The 10,064-nt window shown below is 34.8% G+C and overlaps 1 non-coding gene across 1 annotated transcript; it reads right to left on the bottom strand.

Annotated features, from left to right (window-relative positions):
• Positions 1-5,496: 5,496 nt before the first annotated feature.
• On the bottom strand, positions 5,497-5,598 carry LOC148755132 (U6 spliceosomal RNA). Its single transcript, XR_016019507.1, has one exon. It is a non-coding gene; the product is annotated as a U6 spliceosomal RNA (small nuclear RNA).
• Between the last annotated feature and the right edge of the window lie 4,466 nt (positions 5,599-10,064).

The following is a 10,064-nucleotide window of genomic DNA, read 5'->3' as shown; positions in this document are numbered from 1 at the left end:
GAAGGAAAGAGGAAGGAGAGTTTGTGCCTGCAAATTGGCAACGTATAAGTAAGTTACATGCAAGGTTTTATTAGAAGATTTCTGATAATAATGGCATTGTTTGGAGTATGGATATTTGTTAAAATTTAGAGTATAGAGAACATAAGAAAAGGTTTCAATTTAATCGAGTTTATAAAGTGATTTTATGTTAAAACCATGATAAATACTTTAGAAAGAATTCCTCAGGAAAGTAAAACTTTTCCAATTGTACATAATGTATTTTGAAGTTTTTGTTATTGACAATAGACTGAGTTTAACTACTTAAAATATTAAATATGTTTCACACATTTTCCACTGACTATAACCATTTTTTATATAAAGTTTCCTAAGAAGACTTTCATTAAAATGTTACACTTCAGTAAGCAGACATTAATAACAGGTGAATGTATCTTTTCATTATCTATTTTGGTTTCACAAAATTAGTAAAAACATTATATTTGAATAATACTCAATTTTGGCGGTTGCTAATGAAATTAGAATTTAACTTGTGACTTCATTTTTCTTTATTATGATTAAATAATGTGTTAAAAATAAATGTTATTCAAATTCATTATATAAAGTAAGTTTCCTTTAGATTTAAAACTTGAAAAATTAGAAAGATGGGATAAATTTATTAAAGAGATTACTAGGATTTCTATTGGCAACAAAATGGATGGTACATTCATATAATTTTCCAATTGTTCAATAAATACCTACAAAATTCATCTATATATGTATATATGTATGTATGTATGTATGTATGTATGTATGTATGTATGGTATGTATGTATATATGCATGTATGTATATGGGTTAATGTGTTGACTATGTGCTATGGTACAGACTAGGCTATGCAACACTAGAGACATAGCCCCTACTCTCACAAAGCTTACAGTTTCATAAGAAAGATGTAAAAACTCACAATAACTAGCAATGAGTATGAAGATAAAGTGCTGCAAATGTATAGGATGAGATTCCAATCTTTGGATTTCAAGCTATTCATCAAAGGAAAGATAATAAGAGGAAAAAGAACTAGTAGAAATAGATTATACTGAATGTAGAAGTAATTAAATCAACTAAATTTGGTTTGGGGAAGACTAGGGAAAATATTTTAAAATCAATGGTGTGTGTAATAAGTGGATAGTAATTTCTTTGTTACTAATGTATGGTTTAAGGAGAAAACTAGTGAGAGATGAAGCTGGAGATTTAAAATTAGAACCAGATATTGGCTTTGATTTACAAATTAGATGAATAAGTCCTGTAGATATAATGTATGCCATGGGGACTCTAGTTAATAATAACTGTATTGTATACTTGAAATTTGCTTAGAGAGCAGACATGAAATGCTATTACCATATACACAAAGCGTGATAACTGTGTGAGGTGCTTGCTATGTTAATTAGTTTGATTGTGGTAATCATTTCACAATGAATATATCAAAACATCACAAACAGCCTGCACTATAAATGTATGATTTTTTTGTCAATTATACATAAAACTGAAGAAAAGATACCAAGTTATCAGCAAAGAATGTGAATGGAAAGGAAGTAATATGATATGATTGTAGAAAATAGTCACATAGGGGAGGCAACGGCACACGTATACATGCATATACACTTACAAATATACATATTCATTAAATATGTATTTATATGCATATATACATATACACATGTAGGTGTGTATATGTATATATACATGTATACATACACAAATATATATTTTTGTGTGTATATGTAATATATATATGCAAATATATGTACGATACAATACACACGGTCTGACAATTAACTTCGCAACCTGTTTTAATAATGTTGCTAACCTTTTTTTGATATCAGGGGGATTATTCATTATGAATTTGTACCAACTGGACAAACTGTTAACTAAGTTTACTATTTGGAAGTGCAGAAAAGGCAGTGTGAAAAAGTTGGATAACCTGAACTTTTCTCCAACAATTCATGGCTCTTGCATCACAACAATGCACCAGCTCACATGGCACTGTCTGCGAGGGAGTTTTTGCCAGTAAACAAATAACTGTATTGGAACACCCTCCCTACTCACCTGATCTGGCCCCCAATGACTTCTTTCTTTACCCAAAGATAAAGGACATATTGAAAGGAAGACATTTGGATGATATTCAGGACATCAAGGGTAATACGGTGACAGCTCTGATGGCCATTCCAGAGAAAGAGTTCTAAAATTGCTTTGAAGGGTTGACTAGGTGTTGGCATTGGTGCATAGCTTCCCAAGGGGAGTACTTCGAAGGTGACTGTAGTGATATTCAGCAATGAGGTATGTAGCACTTGTTCTAGGATGAGTTCTCAAACTTAACTGTCATATGTGTGTATATATATATATATATATATATATATATATATATATATATACACACAAACACACATACATATGTATGACTGATTTTATATATATAAATTATATGTATTATATATAATATGTTAATTATATATATATTAATTATATGTAATCAATATATATGACTGGCACTATATGTATAAATTATATGTTACATATAATATATTAGTATATATTAATTAAACATATAATTAATATATGGTAATTGTACATTTTAATTAATATGTATGACTGACAATTAATATATGACTGAATATATATATATATATGTACATATATATTTTTTTTTAAAAATTTTTAATAGTTATGTTGCCCTGATAGCACTAAGGAAGTCACCAAAGGCCTTCAAATGGTTAATTTCCAAATATAGGACAAGGTGCATGTAGTGATCGATATTATTTATCAACGCAACAGTTGTTCCACGTGGTTCCTAATATTGGAAAACCAATTTCATTTAAATTCAGGAGTCAGGGTAGAATGAGAAGAGCAGTGTGTTCTTACAACAGCTCTGAGGTACGAATCATAGTTGTTCAAAACTCAGAGGGATAATCCCATTTTGCTTTGCTAGTAATCAGGTCAGGGTGTCCATATGACCCATTCTGGGCCAATAACAATTTAGAAGTCTGTTCAGAGAAGGATTTTCTTGCTTTATAAAATAATTTTACAGGAAAAGAATTTGTTTATCCTCCTTCCCATTTGGAACATCATTACATGAGAACAAGATATTTAGATCCTTGCATACGTCCTGCAACACGATAAAAAGAACAAAATAAATTGCATAGATGTCAACCCAGAGTTCTAATATCATTAAGCAACTGAATGAACTTTGGGGTGATCTCTGTTCAAGTTTTGTGAGGCGCAAGTTATAAAGTATCATGGCTGAAATGAGCCTAATTCAAGAAAACTTGGAGACAACATATCCTATCAGGCAGACTGCCTAAAAGATTTGTGTATAGCAAGGTAAAGGGCCAAGAAATGGGATAACCCCATCTTCAGATCTTTGGAAACTAAGTTATCCACTAGAGAGCCTGGAAGAACTTCACTATTCTAGAATGATTTGGTTGTTTATTTTGGGAGAGCATGCCACTGTTGATGAAAAGAACAGTCATAGTAAAAAAGAGATGGGTAGAAAAAGATAAAGCTTAGTTCAAGGTGAGGGTTAAAAAAAATTTCAGAAAAAATGTAAACACTACATTTACATTTAAATATAGAAAACAAAAATGATAGTTCTAAGCTGAATGAAAATCTTAAATGAATTAGAAATCAGGAAGTAGAAATCAGGGGCCGAGATTCTCAGTAATCTAGAATATCTATAACACTCCTTTTGAAAATAAATGTGTCATACCCTGACCACTTCTTCATAATGATCAGAATTTATACGAGCGAGACATCATAGTAGGTAAGTAGTAGGTTACTTTTAGAGCCCACAAGAAAAATTGAGCCAGTCTTGAGGAAAAGGATTCTCAAAGAATGTACAAAGTAATGGTTGCTTTAGAGGAGGGGAAAGGGGCAGCTTTGGCAAAGAAATAAGATAGTATGTGTAGCCACCTTGGGGCTCAGAAGTAGCCTTTGGATTTACTGGTACACAAATCTACAAGATTAGGGAATGCAAAGACAAATAGCTCCCTAATGGCTACAAAGGTTAGAGAGATTGAAGGCTACAGCCAAGCTAAAAACCGTTTGTGAACCATCAGCAATGCTCTTGCAAGAGACACACTAATTAACGGAGAAGTAAGGAGATTGTAATGCTCTTCTTCTGACAGTATGACATCTGATGATCCAGTGAGCACAAAAATAAGATAAAGGTCAATAAAATTGCAGTGCAATCTGCCAGTCATACAAATGTCAGATTTGGAAGACCAATGCTGTACCTTTAAATGAGGTGCTAAGGAAAGCTCTGTGAAATCAAAGCACGTGAGTGTGATCTGTAAACCAGCTTACATGCAATACGTGCATCTTATATTATTACAAAAATCAATATATTTTGTGGATGTGTTATGTATATTATAAGCAATGTAAATAATCTTGAAACACTGAAAGATTTCATTTTTAAAAAGCTAATCAAATGCAAGTCTTAAAAGTCCCACAGAAGAGCACATTTAGAACAAATTAACATAACTATGTACATTCTGATGTATTTTTAATTTGATAATAATACCATTAGGGACTATCAAATAAAAGAAGGTTCAATAAAAGAGGTGAGTTTTATGGGGGATTTTGAAGGATTATGGGCTAGAACTGCATTTAGAGGTAGACAGGTGTGTGGGCCTTAGTTTTGCAGTTCTGCATCAACCTGTTAGCTAAAAACAAGATACTCCACAAAAACGAAATATTGCCTCCACTTGAGTGTAATGCCAGGCTCTATTCTTAGAAAATGCAAAAACAGGTTTCATTTTTACTCTTACCCCTGTTCCCTCCAAAAGAGTCTCTCTGCTAAGTGATTCTTTCATACTGTCAACTGTTGAGAAAATGAAATATTAGGTTAGCTCTCTGTTCTTTGACTGCACCATCATTGGTTCTAGTATATTTGAGACTTCTTCTAGATGTGGAATATCGTAGGGCTTTATTTGAGTAATCACTTTTCTCAGAAATGTTTATAGATGCCCTTTGCTTTGAATTAATAACATCTGAGTTGGCAACTTTATTCTTCATTGCGAAGCAAACCTCAGCACCAGCCTCTGCCACCAGGCCAATGTCTCGTGTCCCTGAACGGGCCTTGCAGCCTCAGACTGTTATATTCAGCACACTCTATGTACTCCCTCTCCATTGCAGAAGGATTTTGGTGACCTCTAATTTCTAATATACAGTTGATTTGTGCTAGGTACTTACAGCTGGATTTGCTTTTTCAAGCTCTCTCACCCGAAAACATACAATGTTCCAGCAATCCTTAGGAACTGGCTTGGTACTTCTCCCTAAAGCATTGTATATAGCTTTCTAGCAGATGACTGACTGCTTTGACTTCATTTCAGGCTCATATACTTTTATACATCTCTCAGCAAATAATACCTTTCTTTGGACAATGTGATTTGGAAGGAGGAGCATCCCACACAACCAGGTTTGTTTATGTCAGATTCAGCCTTAATCGCTCTCAGATTATTATTATTTTCTTAATATGGAATGCTTCACCAATTGTGCCGTCCTTCATGGGGCTACCCTCGTCTTCTCTGTATCTTTCTAATTTTAGAGTATGTGCTGCCAAACTGAACACATTCTCAAATTACAGTCATCCCTCAGTATCTCTGGGGAATTGATTGCAGGACCCCATGAATACCAAAATTTGTGGACTCTCGAGTCCCTTATGTAAAATGGTGTAGTACTTGCATATAACAACCTGCACACATCCTCGCATATAATGTAAATAATCTCTAGGTTTCTCGTGATACCTAATACAGTGTAAATGCTAGATAAGTAGCTGGTACATTGTATTGTTTCAGATCCACTTTCTGGAAGTTTTTTCCATCTGTAGTTGCATGAATCCATGGATGTGGTGGGCCAACTGCATTCTATTTCCGTACTATTTTGCCTTACAGGTAAGGGCATATATAACATAATAATGTGTCTCCAGATTTCAGAAACACTTAGACCATGTTGTTTTGATGAGTCTTTGTCCTGTACTGTTACATAATTTATCTGTTAGTAATATATTGTATTTCCATCTTGGGTTTCTCTAAGGGAGATATATCTTTTTCCTTTACTATCCTCATTTCATAACAGACAATGTGGTATTTAATAAACTACTGAAAGGTTATATCTGAAGTGCACACTAATAATTTTGGAAGAAATAAAGTTAAATCCTTGTTATAGAAGTATGTAGCTACCATAACTATTTATATCTTAAATAATTACTGGTTTTTGATAAGAGATATATATTGAAGAGTGTCTTTTTATTGAATAGCTGTCTTTTATTGAACCATTAATAGATGTACATTTAGTTTCATAACTAAGAGAAAACAACTATCAGAATTTTACTTCTATATATTCATTCATTCTCTATGTGCATTACATATACATGTATATATTCTTCATATTTTAGCTTATAATGTGTTTTTTTAGCATAAACATAAAATTTATGTTTTCTGTATGTCAGTATTTCCACACAGAATTTGTAAGCTTTATTTTTAATAAGTCTTTTATATTTCATGTAACCATTCCCATAATTAACTAATCCCGTATTAGTGTATGTTTAGACTTTTTAATCTTTTCACTTTTCTGAATAGTGTGTTGATGAATGTTGTTTAACACAAGCTTAGGCCACAGTCTTAATCTCCTATGATAAACAGCTCTAAATGTATTGTTAGGTAAATGATGTGCATTTAAAAATTTTAAATATATATTCCTAAACACATAAATATGCTATCAATTTTAAAATTCTTAATAGTAGTTTATATCTCTTGCTTTCTCTCTCTTCCCCATTTGTGTTCAGACATTTAAGTTGATCAATTCTTCAGTTTATTACACACAATTTAATATCAACCATCAATTATAATTTGTTTTATTTTGCCTTATTTTCCCTTCAGCCACATTCTCCAATCCTGTTCCCTTCTGTATACCCTTTTAGATTAATTGATGTATGTCCTTAGATATATGCACCATTCTAAAATCCCTAGTACCATGTTCCTTTGTCTTTATATACATTTTTTATTTATAAAAATAATGTCTTGCTCTGGAGCTCGTTGTATTTCTTATTGCTCTCAACAGTATGTTGTCACTTGTATTGGCACTTCTGAGAGTGCCCTGAGTTTATAGTTTTAACACTGCATCCTTCATATTTGCTTCTCTGTTCCTTTAGTGAGGGGAACCTAGTTGTCTCCAACTCCCTCTACTAGAAAAAGTGATGCATTAAATGTACAAATATATTTTTTTAACAAACTAGTGCTAACTTTTTTTTTTTCCCAGACAGATGCCCATAATAGGGTCTGTAGATGTGTTAGTAATTTGATTTGTAATATCTGGTGGATCTTACGGCCCATGTGACAGTGTGTCTTGTAGGTGGCCTGGGTTTGTGCACAGCTTTCTCTTGTTCTGGGCCCCGATCAAAACCGGCAACCTTTGAGGTCACTTGGTAAATGTCTCAGGGTAGCACACCCAAGTGAGGGATATGTTGCCTCCAAAATCCAAAGGGGCCCATGAGACATTGTGCCTCTTTTTTTTATGTCATCGAAGGGACAGCTGGAACAACGTATCCTTTACCTTAGGAGAGATATCCCAACACGCCTTTCCAGGATCCCTGGAAATTTTACTGAGGTGGAAATGCAAATGTCTTAACGAAGCAGCTAGAGTAGTTGCTGCTGCTTGCGTATTAGATATAATTAGCATAATATCAATATAATAAGCTGGTATAATGTCTTGGCAAACGAAAGGTGGTCAAGGTCCCTACAGACTAAATTACAACCTAGGCCTGGGGATACCCCTGAGGCAGGACAATGGGCGTGTCCTGCTGGATTTGCCAGCTGAAAGCAAACTGTTCCTTATGATCTTTATTACCATGCATCGAGAAGAAACATTTGCCAGATCAATATATGCCTACTAGGGGATGTGTTAATTCACTGAAGCAATGAAATCACATCTGGAACAGCAGCTGCAAGTGGAGTCACCATTTGGTTAATTTACAAAACTCCACTGTCATTCTCTAAGATCTATTTGTTTTCTGCACAGGGCAAATAAGGCAAGTTGAATAAAGATGTTGTGGAAATTAAGACCGCTGAATACTTCAACTACCTGAGGTTGCCACTAATCTCTGAAAAATTTCCATAAATGTGAGATAGCTTTTGGTTTACTATTGATCCAAGGTAGATCCAGTTCTGTTGGTTTTCATGTGGCCTTTCATACCATGGTAGCCCTCATTCCACAGAGTACGTCTATTCCAAGCAGACATTCTGAAACTGGGGAAATAACCAAGGATGGGCTCAGGGACCCACTGGACCCAGTACCAGCTAGAATGCCATTGATCACTTGGCCTCCATGAGCCCCCCCTATGATTAACAGACCACAATAATATATAGATCTCCCAAAATTAGTGTCACTTCAGAGCCAATATCCAGTAATCTTCAAAAAAATCTGAATATTTCCTTTCCCCGAATCCATAATAAACCTAGTAAAATTCCATAAGCCCCTTTCAAGAAAACTGGGAGAAAGATCAATCGTATATATTGTTAGCAGTGTAGCTAGATTCGTTCCCAAAGAGATCTGGCTTCTCATCCATTCAAGGAGTTCTGGCTCTATAAACTGGTTCACGTCTTGGAATTGATTGAGGAGGATGTGGCTAACCTGTGTGTTTCAAGTTAGAATTCCATGAACTAAACCTAGAACTCTTCCATTACAGTCCATAAATTAAGAAATTTAATTTATTCCTTTTCGCTTTGTTAACCATTCTGGTTACTGCTTTGACTCCACTGTTCATTATGGTAATTAGACGCACCTTGTCTTTCATGACTAAGTTCTGCCCTATGTGCTCTAGTTAAGGATCTCTGGTCACCATGGGAACTGCTGTTCCCATGTAATTTCTAGCCTACAAAGAAGAGATACCCATGAGCTCTCCAGAGATGCTGGAACTCATCTCACAAATTATTTCATAAAGTAATGTGCCTGTTTTGTCTTGTGGACCTTCCGGAGGTGGGTGAGTAGTTCTTGCATGATAATTCACTTTAACATTCCAATATTCCTAAGTCTTTCAATACCTTTCTCTCCAGTCTCTCAAGGAAGTTCTTGCATGTTAGCTTCATGTAGTGTTGGGTACCTTTTGGTCGATGTTTCAGCCAACCAACCAGTTACAGCACTTTCTAATCCTTCAAGCTAAAATCTAGAACTCTTCTTAATTGACTCGTATAAATACATTCAATTTTATCTTTCTTCCATCATTATTCTTCACTGTTTCTATCTTTCCCCATGCAAATTTTCCAGATTTCTGTCTATACATACTGGGGCCCAGTAGAGCTCCTTGTAAGGCACACATTTTACCTTACCCTTTATGGCCTGCTTGCACTTGAGTGCAGTTATAGATCTAGAAGCAAGTAGAGTCATAGGGATGGGTCCTGAGAAGAACCAGCAGTGTCATGAAAGGCCACCACCTCAAGGAAAGCCATTAGAGTTTCTTCAGGCAAACCAGGGTTAACCTTCTCAGTCGATAGTAGTAGAAGGACTGCATCTACTGGTAAAGAAGACTCAGCAGAATGTAGGGGTTCAATGTTTACAACTTCACTAGAATATTCTCATATGTTCCCATTCCAATTTTTCAGGACCCCATTCTTTCCCAGTCAGTGCCCTCACTTTAACAGAAGAGATCCTATTGAGATGGTTGAGAATTCAATTTGTGTGGTGATCCAGCCATTCCCAGGATAAGACTCTGTGTTTGTGTTTTTAGACTCTACAGGAGACAGGGTTTATTTCAGGGAACACATAAGAACTCTCAGGTAATTTCAAGTAATTTATTCAGATCTTGAGCTGGGAATTTCATGTGCTCATCCTTTCTTTCTCCCAGTTCCCCCAGTGCAGTTAGGAATAACCAGCCACTCTCATTGTACTCATTAATTTAACTAAAATGATCTAAAATATGCAATCCATACACACCTAGAATCTTACCTTACCATATATGTGTGTGTGTGTGTGTGTGTGTGTGTGTGTATACACACACACACCCATATATATATATATATATATATATATATATATATATAT

This window comes from Rhinolophus sinicus, chromosome 16, assembly GCF_057876585.1.
Source record: "Rhinolophus sinicus isolate RSI-liver-muscle chromosome 16, RSI-T2T, whole genome shotgun sequence".
NCBI classification, from domain to species: Eukaryota; Metazoa; Chordata; class Mammalia; order Chiroptera; family Rhinolophidae; genus Rhinolophus; species Rhinolophus sinicus.
This window is presented reverse-complemented; position numbering and strand designations above follow the sequence as displayed.